Source organism: Accipiter gentilis, chromosome 18 (assembly GCF_929443795.1).
Source record: "Accipiter gentilis chromosome 18, bAccGen1.1, whole genome shotgun sequence".
In the NCBI taxonomy this organism is placed as follows: domain Eukaryota; kingdom Metazoa; phylum Chordata; class Aves; order Accipitriformes; family Accipitridae; genus Astur; species Astur gentilis.
In genome coordinates, this window is record NC_064897.1 from 2,678,078 (window position 1) to 2,693,675 (window position 15,598).

At 40.3% G+C, this 15,598-nt stretch overlaps 1 protein-coding gene across 1 annotated transcript in view; it reads left to right on the forward strand.

Moving 5' to 3' along the window:
• Window positions 1-4,911: 4,911 nt before the first annotated feature.
• The window catches only part of UPK3A (uroplakin 3A), a 41,030-nt gene continuing 30,343 nt past the window's right edge, over window positions 4,912-15,598 (forward strand). Inside the window, exon 1 of the mRNA XM_049821504.1 lies at window positions 4,912-5,000. The gene's annotated coding sequence lies outside the window, so the exon portion shown is untranslated. The remainder of the gene's footprint in view (window positions 5,001-15,598) is intronic.

Here is a 15,598-nt window from a genome sequence, read left to right on the forward strand (position 1 = left end):
ATCTTTCGGACTGGTTCTAATCAATACAGTTTAGTCATCTCAATTTACCTCTGCCAGCAACATGCTCAGAAAGGTTGCTCTATATCAAAATTCATTTTCTACTGCCTTTGAGCCAAGGCTCAGATCTTGCTGCCATGTGCAGCACTTCTCATTAAGGGTATCACTGTTAATTTATTACAACAGAAGAGACAGATCACATGGAAGCACTGTAGAAAAGAGTAATTTCAAAAGAAATTATTTTATACTGTGAGCAGTAGATGCTGATGTTATGTTGTTGTTTGTTTTTTTTTTTTTTTTTGTAGGGGAAAGAGAGAAGCTGTGGATCGCTCTTGCACAAAGCCTGTTTTCCCTTAGGTTTCTCATTACCCATTCCTCAGTGCTGTCACAAACACAGTTCGGAAGTTTTCCAAGCACTCTGACTGAATTTCACATACTAGAGAAATACATAGAGCAATAAAAAGGTATTCAAATAATAACAATTACGACTAAAAATACTTCACATTTGTATAATGTCCTTCAACAAGACATTTCAAAAAACCTTTTTTAGCATTAATGAAGTCTTGAATATCTCTTAAAGGAAGATGAAACTTGTATCATCGGTATGTGGTTTACTGGTAAAATACAGCTGCTGTCAGGGTGCAAAAAACCAAGCTATATAATCTCTTACTGTAACGTTACAGTTCAGAAAGTGAGGCGTAAGGATTCTGCAACTGAAAACATAGGCTGAATTACTAGGAGTAAAATACAGAATGATCTCAGCTGAAAGCTGGCCAGAGCTCCAGAAATTACAGTTCCATGAGGTCTTCAGTGACTGACAACAGTGAGCATGCAGGAGTCTTGTTCTGTATTACAGCCTAACTGGGAAGTTGCTAAGACTACAATAAAACAATAGATCCCTTCATATTCTGAGTAAGGGGATCCTACTGAACCCTTTCCAGCAACAATACCATCACCAGAAGGGAACAGATACTTTATTGAAATATAGCTAAACATTTCCTTTTATGACAAAAAAGTATATTTACGGAGAATAAGCCCATCATTTGACCCTACTTTGGGGCTTGAAGTCTGGAAGTTTGGCTTTTTACATGACTTTTGTTACAAACACCAAAATCCAAACTGAAAGTGGATTCTTTCCCCACATACATCCTAGATACTTTGCTTTGGGGGCAGCTGGCAAAAAAATTTACTAAGGAATAAACTTTGAAGCAGAAAACTCTTCAAGTTTGAAAAAAAAGATATAGAAATAAGTGGAAAAAAGCCCAAAGAAGAGTCGAAAGTTGAATTTGCAGTAAACTGTCCAAATTAGAATGTATATTACTTGAATATCACTCATTGAATGTTGTTTTGTCAAGAGATGCTTGGACCTATGAAGAACTGAGACTTCATTTGCAAATGGATCTTCTCCTATACTAAAGCCAAAGCCGCTGTTCAGAGCACTTCCCATTTATGGATTGCTAGAAATCTAGATGCAGATACCTTGAGACAGGATGCCGCTTAAAAACAGCATCTCATTTTACTGTGTAAATGTGGTCCCCCCGAAATGCCAGTAAGCCAGAAGGGGACAAACCGCTAAGCAATAACCCCCTTCCCACACATTTATCATGTGATTTGTAAAATATATTAGAGTAAGTCTATTACTCAAAAGACTTCCTAAAAGAAAAGATAAACCTGAGAAGAGGAATGGGCTTCCTGAATTATCCCTCTATGCTTCAAAGGCAGTCATTCTCAGGTAAACTTAAGAGCATTCTGGCAGCAATGTCTCAGATACCTAAGGCAGCACCTCAGGCGAGGTCCTCTGAAGATAGGGGATTTTTGTGGTAGACTTTGAAGCATCATTGACATTCAAGAGCAACCAGGAAACCTGGGCTGAAAATGGAGATGGGAAGGTAGCCTTGGGCAGCACCCTCGAGGCCGAGTTCTGTTGAGTCAAGCCCTGCTGACTGCAGCTAAGAGGTGCCCCAGACAACCCCAGACCAAAGCCTAAGGCTATATATACTCAAAGTCCCTGTTTCTTGCTTTTATTTCCAGTTTTAAATTAAAATTTAACTCTGTTTTGTTTAAATAAATCTAATTGTTTTAATTTTGAGTTTCTTTGCTATTTAAAATGAATTCCACTGAGCTTGGCAAATTAGGGATGCTTCAGATCTCTGTAGAGGGACATACTCAAATGAAGCCAAAGCAGTGCTGCAGATAAACCAGGTGGGTGTTCTAGGAACTGGGGTATATCTTCACCAAAGCTGAAATGCCAGTGTGAGGCAGGTGTTGTCAAGGGCTAGAGGGGAGAAGTCATCCCCGTGAACTAGGAGAAAGACAATCAACAGCTTCAGATAATCTCATACTATTTAATGTAATTTGCAGTTGACCCTGCATCAGCAGTATTATCAGCAGTATTTGTTTGCCATGAACACAAGAAAAAAATAGGTTCTTTTCCCCTTCTCTTCCCAGCTTTTTCTCCTTTATCACAAAGAAAGAATGACATTAACGATGCATTTTTGAAACTCATTATTACCTTGTGAGCTAGAATTCCCAGATGAGACGGATGGAAGTACGCAGCCTAAGGAATCAATGAACTTGTGAAAGACACTAATACAGAGTTATTCAAATGACATTTTAGTGGTAGCAGTTTTCTCTAATTGCAGAATCTCTAGAATACATTATGTTACATTACTTGAATAATGATTTTTTTAAATAATTGTGAGCCACACCATAAAAATATAAGAAGCTGTTCTATTGCCAATTGAATAGAGAACATGAAATACATCTGAGTTTTAAAGAGGAAGAACTGTTTAGATCCATGAGAACTACAGTTTTAAGTAGTCATGAGCTCTCACTTGTATTAACTGAAAATACAGCTACCCCACACTTCTGAGGATTAGTTCTTAGTCATCTAGTTCTGATCAAAAGTAATCCATTGTAAAAACAATATTAACAAATATTTACTTAGTTTTGATTTCATGAAAGAAGACTATAGTCAGAAATTTGATGGGTAAAAGAATACATTTAGTATATTAATAAGTCTGGCATCTCTGTGTTTAACATCTTCAATGATCGGGATGATGGGGCAGAATGAACCCTTGGCAAGTTTTCAGATGACACCAAACTGGGAGGAATGGTCATGCTGCCATCCAGAGAGACCTCGACAGGCTGGAGAAATGCGTTGACCTCATGAAGTTCAACAAGAAGTGCAAAGTCCTGCACCTGGGGAGGAACAATCCCAGGCACCAGTATATGCTGGGGGCCACCCAGCTGGAAAGCAGCTTAGCAGAAAAGGACCTCCTGTGTGTCCTGGCGGACACCAGGCTGAACATGAGCCAGCAGTGTGCCCTTGCTACAAAGAAGGCGAATGGCATCCTGGGTTGCATTAGAGAAATATTGCCAGCGGGTAGAGGGAGGTGATCCCTCTCCTTTATTCGGTGCTGGTGAGGCCACACCTGGAGTGCTGCGTCCAGTTCTGGGCTCCTCAGTACGAGAGAGACAGGGACATACTGGAGAGAGTCCAATGAAGGGCCACAGGGATGATGAAGTGACTGGAGCACGTCACATGTGTGGAAAGACTGAGAGCTGGGACTCTTTAGCCTGGAGAAGAGATGTCTCGGGGGGATCTTATCAATGTTTATAGATACCTGAAGGAAGCGTGCAAAGAGGAGGGAGCCAGGGTCTTTTCAGTGGTGCCCAGTGCCTGGGCCAGAGGCAATGGGCACAAACTGAAACACAGAAGGTTCCCTCTGAACATCAGGAAACATTTTTTACTGTGAAGGTGACTGAGCACTGGCACACATTGTCCAGAGAGGCTGTGGAGTCTCCATCCTTGGAGATGTTAAAAAAATATGTGGGCACGGTCCTGGGTAACCAGCTCTAGGTGGCCCTGCTTGAGCAGGGGGATTGGACAAGTTGATCTCCAGAGATTCCTGCCAACCTCAACTGTTCTGTGATTCTGTGATTCTGTGTTAAGCTTGGGCAGAAAGTTTTAAAAAAACCCACTTTCACATTTAAGGCCCACTGACTGGTGGTGATTAATCCCATGAATCCCACAGAACTGATTCCCTGTTTGTGGGCTGGCTGAGTTCATCTTGAATAGCCAGCAGAATTAGAAGAAGCCATTCTGAGTTTGTCTTATAGGGAGAAACTATGGGGCAACCCCTTCCTGAAAGACAAAATCAACTCTTTTGCTTATTTTCTACCACTGCAGAATTGAAGGCTACACTCATCACCTAGTAATGTTGATCTAGAAAAAATATTAGTCCACTTCCATTTCACATTCAAGGCTTGTTTTCTCTTCTAATAAATCAGAAGCAGTAAGGAGTACCACGAGTACCCTAGTCTGACACTTAAGCATGAGGTCCAAGGCTGTTCTTAGTCCAGCTCTCCAATTACCCACACTGTTTGCATGGAGGAGTCCAAGTATGTTTACCACTTACCAGACACCTAACCTCTTCTTCATGTAGTCTCAACAGTTGTGTTCATATGTTCACGTAAATACCACGGAAACCGCTGATGTTTTGTTTTTAAAGTCTCTTGTAGACCTAACTATGGCAATGTGTATATAATGCATTATTAAACAAATAAATAATTTCTCACCAAATTAAGGGACATTCCTAGTATAATCAGCTGCAAAATTATCTTGCCTCCCAGGTCCTCATCTCTAGCCCTTTCTCAATTTCATTTAGCTCAGATTACTTAGGAAGTCAGTGCATGACTCTTCGGGTGGAATATATTTCTCAAGCCTGTAAATATATTATTTCACTGTAATGAATATGAAATGCAAGTTCATCATTCAGTATACAACATGCATATCTTAAGTGTTACCCAGAGATTAATAAGTTTTATTGAGCAGATAGAGCTCTGAATGTATGCTGCTTTTCGTATGCCTGCAAGTCCAAGCAGCGTTAAGCTGTGTTTAAGCTGGGGAAAGCTGTTATTGTCTTGCCTAATTAAACCTCTTCTGGTATCACCTTTATCACTATTGACAACATCTTTCAGAAAATTTGAACTGAAATTTGGTGAGTTCTCCCTAGATTTTTGTCATTACTAATTATTAAGGCTATCTTTTTTGTTAATATTGGACAAGCTCTTTTATAACCGTGTTGGTAGGGTGGTCACAGTATCATCAGCAAAATCTGAATCAAGCTTACTGTTGTTAAGCTATCTGGTGCTATATAAAACAAATGTTAGATACTTTCTCATAATATTACCCATTCTCATAATGAACAAGCAATTCCGTGAAGGTAAAACAAGAGAAGACATTTTCATTTGACACTGAGTTCTATGTTAAACCATTTACTGAAGCTATATTTACTTAAAATAGCTAAGTCTTGCTATAAAAGTTTTGATGTCTATTATTTTCATTGGATATCATAACATTTCAAGATGTTCCAGAATGACATTGATACCGAAACCTGTCAAAAGCTTTCTTAAAATATGTGAAGTTTGAGTGGCTTTTGCTATTCAATTATCTCTTTGATGACCATTCTTAGGATAAGAATCTGGTGGGCACATGGTTTTCTGGAAAGAAATGTGTCTTGGTCTTCCTTGACTTTTGCCTTAGTTCTTTAATTCTGTTTAAGTCAGTACTGTCTTTGTCTGCGGAAGGTTGAAGGGACCCTAAAGCCTGCATAGTTGTTGCATATGCTTAGGTCTCTTGGCATTTTGAATGAAATGCTGTTTTCACACTGATGTAAAAGCTTCTCCTGATCTTATAGGGGTTTTTTAACAGTTTGGTGATTTTACTGATAACCTTACCAATTCCAGCTTTTTGTGACTGGTTTCTTTTAAAGTTTTTCATCTTTACCTGAAACTGTATTGGTTTTACATTTTATATAGCTTTCTCACAGCTTTACTTGTGATGTGAAATGATTTGAGTTTTGGCTCTGACTGTTTAATCTCTTTGTCAGCATCATTGGTTTTCTGTGCTGCTTGCCAGTGTTCCATCTCTTAAATATGATTTGTCCATAGGCTTGGGTTTTTTTCTGGTTCTAAAATTTTTCTGTTTATTTGTAACAGGTCTTCCATATAAACTTGCCAGTCAGAACTCTGCTTTCCTTAATTAAGTGATTTAAACTGTTGCCTCTCAGAAGCTTTTTCAGCTTTTGTAATAATGTTCATTCACATATTTGCTCATTTCTCCTAGCACTGCTTTTTCGCAATGTATGTTATACAGGGGTTTCATTCCACTTCTTTTTCTGGAGGTATTTTTGAGACATGGATGCTAGCTTCAGCTCACAGCTCTTCTTTCACACAGCTCTATGTGTCTTCACTCATAAAATTTCAGATTTGCTTGTCTAGAAAAATCGGCAATTGTTAAGGCTTCCCCAGTATTGGCACAGCAAAGATGCTATGCCGATTTCTTGTACTGGTCTAACCATCTCAAAACTTATCTCATTCTTTGGTTCAACTTTATATTCCTTTTGTTATGCTTCCATGTTAATTTTTTGCCCTCTGTAAAATGTTAGAGCTTTGAAGATTTATGTATTTTTTTAGTTTCATCTCAAATTTTACCATACATGAACTATTTCTGCTTTCCATGTCAACACCTGTATATGCTCAGACATTCCTGGAGGGTTTCTCCCATGCACCTTTTCAGGGAAGTTCTCTGGATTAATTCAGGGGGTTGATTTTAACAAGAACCAATTCACTGTTCACCCTCACAAATGTTCGTGCAGTGACAACAGGCATGCAGTGACAGGAACAGATCACCACCTGCCAATGACTTTTATCAGCTCCTGAACACTGATGTTAGCTTCCTCCAACAGTCTGGAAACGACATTTGTACATTTTTGCCACCTCAAAACTTCTGCTGTTGCACTCAGTTTTCTAAATGCCTCAAACCTACTTTGCTTTGTTTCTAAAATGAAGGATTCTCAACACTGGAGTTACCTAGTAGCTTTTGCAGGCTTATCAAGCCTGCCAAGAGAAAACACATTATTTTAGCAGGCTGCTTGCCAGAATGGCTATCTTATTGTGTTCCTGCATCTTAATTTGTTTCTACTGGCATAGTCTGTGAGTTTATGATTGAGCTTTTGACCTTGACAACCACTGCATTTGTGGTTCCTAGTTTCAAATTGTCCAGTTTGTATGACTCTGTCCAAGCTAAACATCCTGCTAGCACAGAAACTGGTAAGCATTTTCACCGTGATAGTGCATACTCCACAGAAGGAATACTATGTCTTGAGCAGCATGACTCCTCTCCTAGAAGGAAATGAGAAGTTTACAGCCCTTTTCTAGCACTCTATCCCATCTGTTTGGAGTAAAGAAAAAACCCATAAAATTCTTATTATTTCTTTTTTTTTTTAATTAGCAGAAACAGTTTGGGAAAACTTAAAACCCACTTGTTAGGCTTGAAAAGTCAGACCCAGTTCTGCTGAGAGGTACTGGAAGTATTAAACGTATTTGTGTAGGTTAGCCCACCTCCAGCTATGTCCCACTTCCCCTTCCCAGAGTCAGTGATATACTCTACAGTTTCCAACTTCCAACATGATATAAACTTTTCCACATTTTCTTTATAGAAAATGTATACATTTAATTCATACAGTGAGCTCAGTCAAATTCCTTATCAAATATGGAAACTAGAGGTGCTCATAAAAATAGCTTGGGAAGTCTCTTGGAGAAAAATGACTTCTTGTCACCCCATAACACAGACAGTCTAAGAAGCTCTGTAATTTGTCAACAAAAAAGTACCTTATCTTAAACAAAAAATACACCAAACAAATACTTCTCCATGAAAAACAATTTTGAGAGGAAACGTTCAGCAGCCTTTGTGTAGGCAAGTGACTCTCTCATTACAACTCCCACCTCCTGCCCACTGCCTCATCTGCTGCCTGCTCGCATGGGAGCCTGCTACTACCCTGTTCAGAAAGCAGAACACAAAGAGAAGGCAGTAGAGGGCAAGGGAGTAGCACTGGACTCTTCCTCCCTGGGAGACGTCTTACTTTACCTTGACAATTGTATTGCTTCAGAAAGCAGAAAGGAGGCAGCAAGGCTTAGTTTAGAAGACCATATAATGCTCTACTGTCCATCCTTCTGGCATTAAAGAGGCTGATCTCACTCCTAAAATGCAGAAACGTGGTAGAAGCAGTTAGTCTGGAGTTACAGTACACAGAACAACTTCAAGAAAGGGCTGTTTATGGGAGCTGTTGAAACGGAGGTACTCTGATTTCCACAGTGAACCTTTATACGCTGCATAAAACAATAAGCTACTTTATAGCTCTATAACTGCTTGAGATGAGAATATTCCCAGAGAGCAACCTGCTCATGGGCCTCTTCCCTCAGGCCTTTTCAGAGGAATTTGTTGGCAAATAGCTATGGACAAAGTCATAAGCAAGAGTTTGCTCAGGAAAGCACTGACCGGGAAAAGGTGTGTAGTGGTAGTATGAGTGACTGAAAGCTCCTTAAAACCAAACTCAGTCATTACTCTTGACACTGCGGTATATCAAGTGAGTGAAGAGGGTAGCCCCCGTGGCAGATATACCTTCCTGCAACGACAACGCATTTCATCAGCCACTTTCAGAGATTAGAGGACAAGAACAGTTTGGCAAGGCACGTGCACAGAATAATTGCCAAATGCTGACTCAGGCATGAAAACAAGGCAAAAAACCCCTCCCTGAATTCTTTGGGAGAAGCTGACAGAAATATCATAAAGGCTGTTTCAAGCAACAGTTCAGTCATCCAGCTGTGCCAGAAATATGTGTCTCCGTAACAAGACATGAAAGGGCTGGGATGTTCCATTACTGAGGTTCCAATTAGCTAAAATGGGGATAAAATTGGTTAATACTTAAGCTGATTCAATCAGCCGTCTTTAAATTTAAAACCCAGAATAGTAATCATTTCAAGCACGTTCTCAGCCACACAATCATGACAGCCTGAGGATGAGCCAATTCAGAAGATGCATCCAGTGAAGCTTATCAAGAGCTAGTTGACACACATAATTTGATTTCTATTTTGGCTTCTGCCTTTTGAGTCAATCATTTTTGTGTTGAGAATTTACAGTGATATACCCATCAAAGCACTGATGAACTACCATTAACACACATAAAGATACATAAATCTCTTACATACCAATAGCAACCCCTTTTTATTTTCATTTTGCTAGGGCACTAGAAATCTAGGCACGTGGCCTCTCTTCTGGGTTTTGTAGCTAGCTCACTGTGGTTATGAACTCACATAGCTGTGTGGTTTTTAACCTCCTCTCCAAGTCACCCAGAAGATGAGCCAGCTCCCATGCAGCAGCCAGTTCGTAGTATTGACATAACACAACGCCTGAGCTGATCTGCCTGGTTCTCTGCAAAACCTCTCCTTAAACTCAGCATTGCATTAACAGAAACTTGTTTGGGTATTAGTTATTTGTTGAACACAGGCAATATCCTTGTTCTGAACACAAGGTGGAAATATTCCCTGCTCTTTACATTTGTGTGGGAGGCACTTAGAACACTCAGGTAGTCAGCAAACACACACAGAATTGTCCACTCAGTTCACACCACTAGTCTCCTTACTCCTGTAGTCTGGCTTTACAGGACCAGTCTGAAGAAACTGGGAAAAAGCCCATTGAGAAAAATTACAAATAACCTGTCCATCAGAAGACTTTCTCTCTAAACCAATTGGTTAGTACTTGCTTTGTGTCTTTCACCTCCCAATACAGTTGCTGCTGTTTCATTGTGCAGTCTATAGCTGTGAGAAGGGAAAAAAAAGAATAAAATTCGCAGGCTGACAAAACAGTCTCTTCATACCTAAAATAATAAAAATCCTCTTCAAAATATCCCTTAGCTGCTTACTACAGATGGTGTGTACGTTAAGAGAACGTGTATTGTGTTCTCAGTAATATCTTTGACATCTTCCTGTGGTTAGCATCAGTGTTTACTTTTTGAACCAATTGAAGTTTCATAGAAATGCACTGAATCTTTTGAATGTCGTGTTACCATTGAGAAATATTTTATGTTTATTGGTATGCAGCCTGATTAATCTTTAAGAAATTATTAAAGGTGCCATATATTAGTTTATTGTTCAATTCCTCCACAACTATTCTTCACTCACCTGAAATGATGGCATGCTGTGGCACATGCCTACTTGCTCTAGAAGCTGTTAGAGCTATTTTAAGAAGCATATATGTAATTTTTTGGAAACATGCAAAGCACTAGCTTTGTTTGTTTCCACTGATATTTTCAATTATGTATTCATTTATGTATTCATTCTGAGGTTTCAAATTCATGACTAATATCCCTGTGGTATTGCACAATACTATCAAACATAGATCAAGTACCTTTCATTCTGTGTTATCTGATGTTATTCCAATACATCTTCCTAAATTCTCTTTAAACTAGAAAGTGTCAGGTACAACATGGAAAATGAAGCTTCTCTCTGTCTGCCAGAATACAATTCCCTAGAGCAAATCACTTATCAAAAGCCATTTCCTGTTTTTTTTCATTTAATTACATTTTCTTTCTCTATTAAGGATAAAATGTCCCATGTTAAAGAGATATCCAGTGCAGTGCAGAGAATACTTTGCTGGAGGGCCTGCAGTCCTCAATCTGGTGTTTGATTCTTCTAATGACTTCATTTGTCTTTTGAGATTTTTTTTCTCTTTTCGGTCTTACTGAGTCACTTTCTTCTCCCACTTTCTCTCTGTGATCTCAGCTCAGACTATACGTTAAAACAGACTCTTAATCTGTGCATATATGATAATTAAAAATAGGTTCTCAGGAAGTGATGAGCAAAAAAGACCTTTGCATGCTTTACACGCACTGAAAGACAAGAGAACACAGCCAGTACTACACAACATCACCATATAAATTCTGACTGTTCTGTTCCTTCATCACCCCCTCACATGATCCTGTGTCACACAGAAATAGGTGATTTAGTTTTATTTCCCAAACCAACCAAGTTTGGCTTGCATTAATACATTTTGCTTGTCCTTTGGAAAATCTGGACACCATATTCACTTCTGCTAGCTTGTTCTGTGTTTTGCTATTAAAAGATTTCTCCATGGCAGAAATCAGACCACTAAACTTCAGACTTCTATTACAAAGTCCTTTTGCATTTCCCTGAAACAGTCCTGATCATTTTAATAGGCCAAATTACAGTTAAATGTTTAATTTGTCCTAACCCCGATGCTTCACATTATCATGTGACTTCTGGGAGCAACAGCTTGGGAAGTGTTAGAGCTGAGTAAGAACATGTGAAAACAAAGGGATAAAAATAAAGCAGGACAGGAAGAAAACTAGAAAAAAAAGAAAATACTTGTTTTTTTTAATCACACAGAAATAAAAGGCAAAGTAATACAACGACTACAAATGCACTATTTTCAATATGGTTTCCCTTACAACCACAACTCATCAGTATCACACACAATTTTAAGGTGTAAAAGTTGGCAATATAAAAATATCAGATAAAGTACCAGTCAAAACCTGCAAGTGCTTAGGCTGCATAAGATGAATATATGCATATGCAGTTACGATGATGTACAAAGCACCCATACCCATAACTAAACATCCAGGAGCAATTGAGCTGTGCCTGGCTATTTGCAAAAACAATATAGCCATTATGAATTTCCTTTTGTATTGCCAGTTGTGGAAATGGTTTGAGATATTGCTGGAGGCAGGATGGACTACTACAGGAAGCTCTAGAGAAAGCATTCAAAATTACTTTGAATGTGAATCTGAATGAACAAGTAGTTTTTCTCAAACTATGTCACCTCTAATCACTCCTATCAGAAATAATTAAGCCTGCTTGAGTAAAAATCAGAATCAAAGCTATGGAAGAGCTCTGCTTGTTGAAATGTGGTCAGTAAAACTAGAATGACACTATTAGTTCACTTCTCTCCAGGCTGATGAACACTGCTGAGATCATGAAGAGGTTCTTCCATCCTGTTAATCCTGGGACTTGCTTTACATATTTTCTAGATTAAAATCAATGCACTTTCCCTTCCTCAGTATTGTTCAGCAGAGGGATTCTTTTGATTGACCTCTTTCCTTTTATTCTTGGGCAGCCCAAAGGCCTGCTTGTCACAGTAGATGCTCTGGCTTCACTTACGTTGTGCCTCACATAGTTATCCATCTTCTCTGGATAAAGCTGATGGGTTATGTGACAATCTCAACACTTGCTAAGAATCCATTATATACACTAACAAATGTTTTCCTGAGCTACTTATCTTCAGAAGGCATTCTGAGATTTTTCAGAACATTGGTGGATTTCCAGGTTTCATAATCAAAGATAAAGGGTGAAATAATCTTTGAGATGAAGATTTACAATTCAGTTTTTCCTTCACAGACTCTGTAGTCTTTTTGGAGTTGATGACAGCACCCCTTGCTTTGTCTGCTTATAAAATTATTTCTTTTCCTCCTCACTAGCTTTAATGCAAGCTAGTTTACTATCCAATTAAAGGTAAAACATGTTACTATGCACATGCACTAAGAATATGACAAAACTTACGGTGGATTTCATTCATTCCTAGTTTAGCATTAACTATGTAATCTAGCCGACACTTTCTGGAATCTCAGCTCTCGGATTCCTTTCCACCACTCCCGGATGTCTTCCCCACCCCACAGTGGGTAAGGCAGCCCAGGAAACTTTAGTTTTTAGCCTGCTTAATTCTATCCAATGCCACACAGGAAGGATATTTGAATCTTGCTATATGCCCACAGTCACAGTCACACTCCTAATTGTGCAACACTTATGAAGGATGGCCATAAAATCATTTGTTGAACAGTGCTTGTTGGCAGTAAAGACATTTATACCTCTCCCTCAGAGGAAGCTCAGAATTACATTGTTAATTTAAGACATCATGGAATTAAGTTGCAGGAATATTATTTCTAGTTCAGCTACTGTCTCATTCTATTCCACAGTCAAGGGAAACTTGCTTTCCATGACTTGCTTTCCATGGAACATGGCATTCAGCACCTTGCAGGCTGCAATCTTGATTAATTAATATCAATTCAGAAGAGAAAAGCAATAAAATAACTAGCTGACAAGAAAACATTTCTGTATTTATAGCTGCACTAAAAGCTTTTGCAAGAGGTTTATGCAGCACAAATAGCAATAGCCATGAAGACACAGTTCATAGCTCTATGTTCAGAATAACTGGTGATTCCTCTCAGGGGTTTGTTTTATCTTGAAGGACAAACAGAAACACCAGTTCTCTTTTGTTACTGTTGTACCTGTCATTTGCAGAAATGGCAGAAAGAAGAGGGGTGAGGCTTAGGGCTTGGAAAGAGAGAGAAAAAAAGAGGCAATGTTAGCTGGCATGAGAGAAGAGAATGGGTTGTGCGCTTGAAATGAACAATCTGAAGGGCAGAGGAGTCTTTAAAATGCTGATGGTTAGGCATGACAGTTTGACAGCCTCTGCTAAACCCCTTTTCCTCCACACCTCTCAGAACTCCTGTTTCTCCCTGTCCTCGTCAGAGGAGTAGCGGAAACTGAGGTCCCTTGGGCCTGACCGTCTGTTGTTTGTGAGGAAAGGCAAAGTAGGACCTTCACTGGAGCACCTGCAGACTCCTCCTCAAGCCCGTTCTTATCAGCGTAAGTCCAAGAAGCCCGATGGTTTCTCACCCTGGCTGTAGGAGCACAGTTTGGTTGACTGGCCTGGTACAGAATATGGACTACAGCTTCATATAGTTAGATACAGATGCATTTTAAGCTTTTCTAAAGTCCCAGGGATTTAGATCTGAGTGTTTTACTTTGCAATTAGTATGTGATAGTACTGAATCTGAAAAAGAGTTTGGGGGATGTTCTGGCAGAAAAAATGGGAGTCCCTATGGTTGCACAGCTGCATGTCTGTGGGATTGCAATTCACTAGAGGGAGCCATTGCCATTTTGTATCGGTTAGTAGCTGCTCCACCAAAACCAACCAGAGGAGACAGAAAACTTCTGGTACAGAAGAGTAACCGTCTTCTGATGTCCTCTCAGTCATGAATTTTCTTCTATATGGCATCGAGTTCCCCTGCGTTTGGAAGAAAGATTTTTCTGAGAGGCTGGCAGTCAGTTGAGTACTGGATACAAAAGTAAGAGCTACGCTCTTCTGTACTTGCGTTATTCACCTCATTCCTATTTGAGACTTCGACTCTTTTATTCTCTTTCAATCTAATTTAAGTCCATTTTTACATATAATGCATTCAAGATGCAGAGTATTCCCTTTCTTCCCATAAAAAATACATTACAACCTTATCTAGAAGAACTCCCTGATAGTCAAAGGAGACATCTCCTGAAAACTGAGATGAATACTAATTTATTTTGTTAGGCAATATGTAAACCAAAAATTCTTAATTAGTGGAAAATAAAAGTGACAGTAATTAAAGGCCAACTATTGCCTACTTCAGAAGTAACTCAGTTACAGTAATGGATGTGAAATATATCCCATAAGTAAAAACAGAATTGGATCCTATATTATGAGGGAATAAATTATGAAAATTAAAGTTTAAAGCCTGAAGAATAATATCTGTAATTCTACTTTTATAACCCTTCCAACACAGGGAAATGGCTGGAAATGAGATGACACTGTTTTAGATGCATGGCAGGTTGACCCTGGCTGGACACCAGGTGCCCACCAAAGCCATTTTATCACTCCCCCCCAGCTGGACAGGGGAGAGAAAATATAACAAAGGGCTCGTGAGTCAAGATAAGGACAGGAGAGATCACTCACCAATTACCATCACAGGCAAAACAGACTCAGCTTGGGGAAAATTAACTCAATTTATTACCAATCAACAAGATTAGGGTAATGAGAAATAAAACCAAATCTCAGAACACCTTCCCTCCACCCCTCCCTTCTTCCCAGGCACAAATTCATCCTGGATTCTCTACCTAAACCCCCCCTGGCAGTGCAGGGGGATGGGGAATGGGGTTTATAGTTTATGGTCAGTTCATCACACGTTATTTTCTGCTGCTTCATCCTCTACAGGGGCAGGACTCATCTCACTCTTCCCCTGCTCCAGCGTGGGGTCCCTCCCACTGGGGACAGTCCTTCATGAACTTCTCCAACGTGGGCCCTTCCCATGGGCTGCCGTTCTTCACGAACTGCTCCAGCGTGGGTCCCTTCCACGGGCTGCAGTCCTTCAGGAGCACACTGCTCCAATGTGGGTCCCTCGCAGGGTCACAAGTCCTGCCAGAAAACCTGCTCCAGCGTGGGCTCCTCTCTCCGCAGATCTGCAGGTCCTGCCAGGAGCCTGCTCCAGCACGGGGTTCCCACGGGGTCACAGACTCCTTCAGGCACCCACCTGCTCCGGCGTGGGGTCCTCCATGGGCTGCAGGTGGGTATCTGCTCCCCCGTGGACCTCCCTGGGCTGCAGGGGGACAGCCTGCCTCACCATGGTCTTCCCCACAGGCTGCAGGGGAATCTCTGCTCTGGCGCCTGGAGCATCTCCTCCCCTCCTTCTGCACTGACCTGGGGGTCTGAAGGGCTGTTTCTCTCACATGTTCTCACTCCTCTCTCTGGCTGCCATTTCTGTCTGTCCCAGCAACTTTTTTTTCCTTCTTAACTATGTTCTCCCAGACGTGCTACCACTATCACTGATGGGCTCAGCCTTTGCCGGTGGCGGGTCCGTCTTAGAGCCGGCTGCTATGGGCTCTGTCAGACACAGGGGAAGCTTCCAGCAGCTTCTCACAGAAGCCACCACTA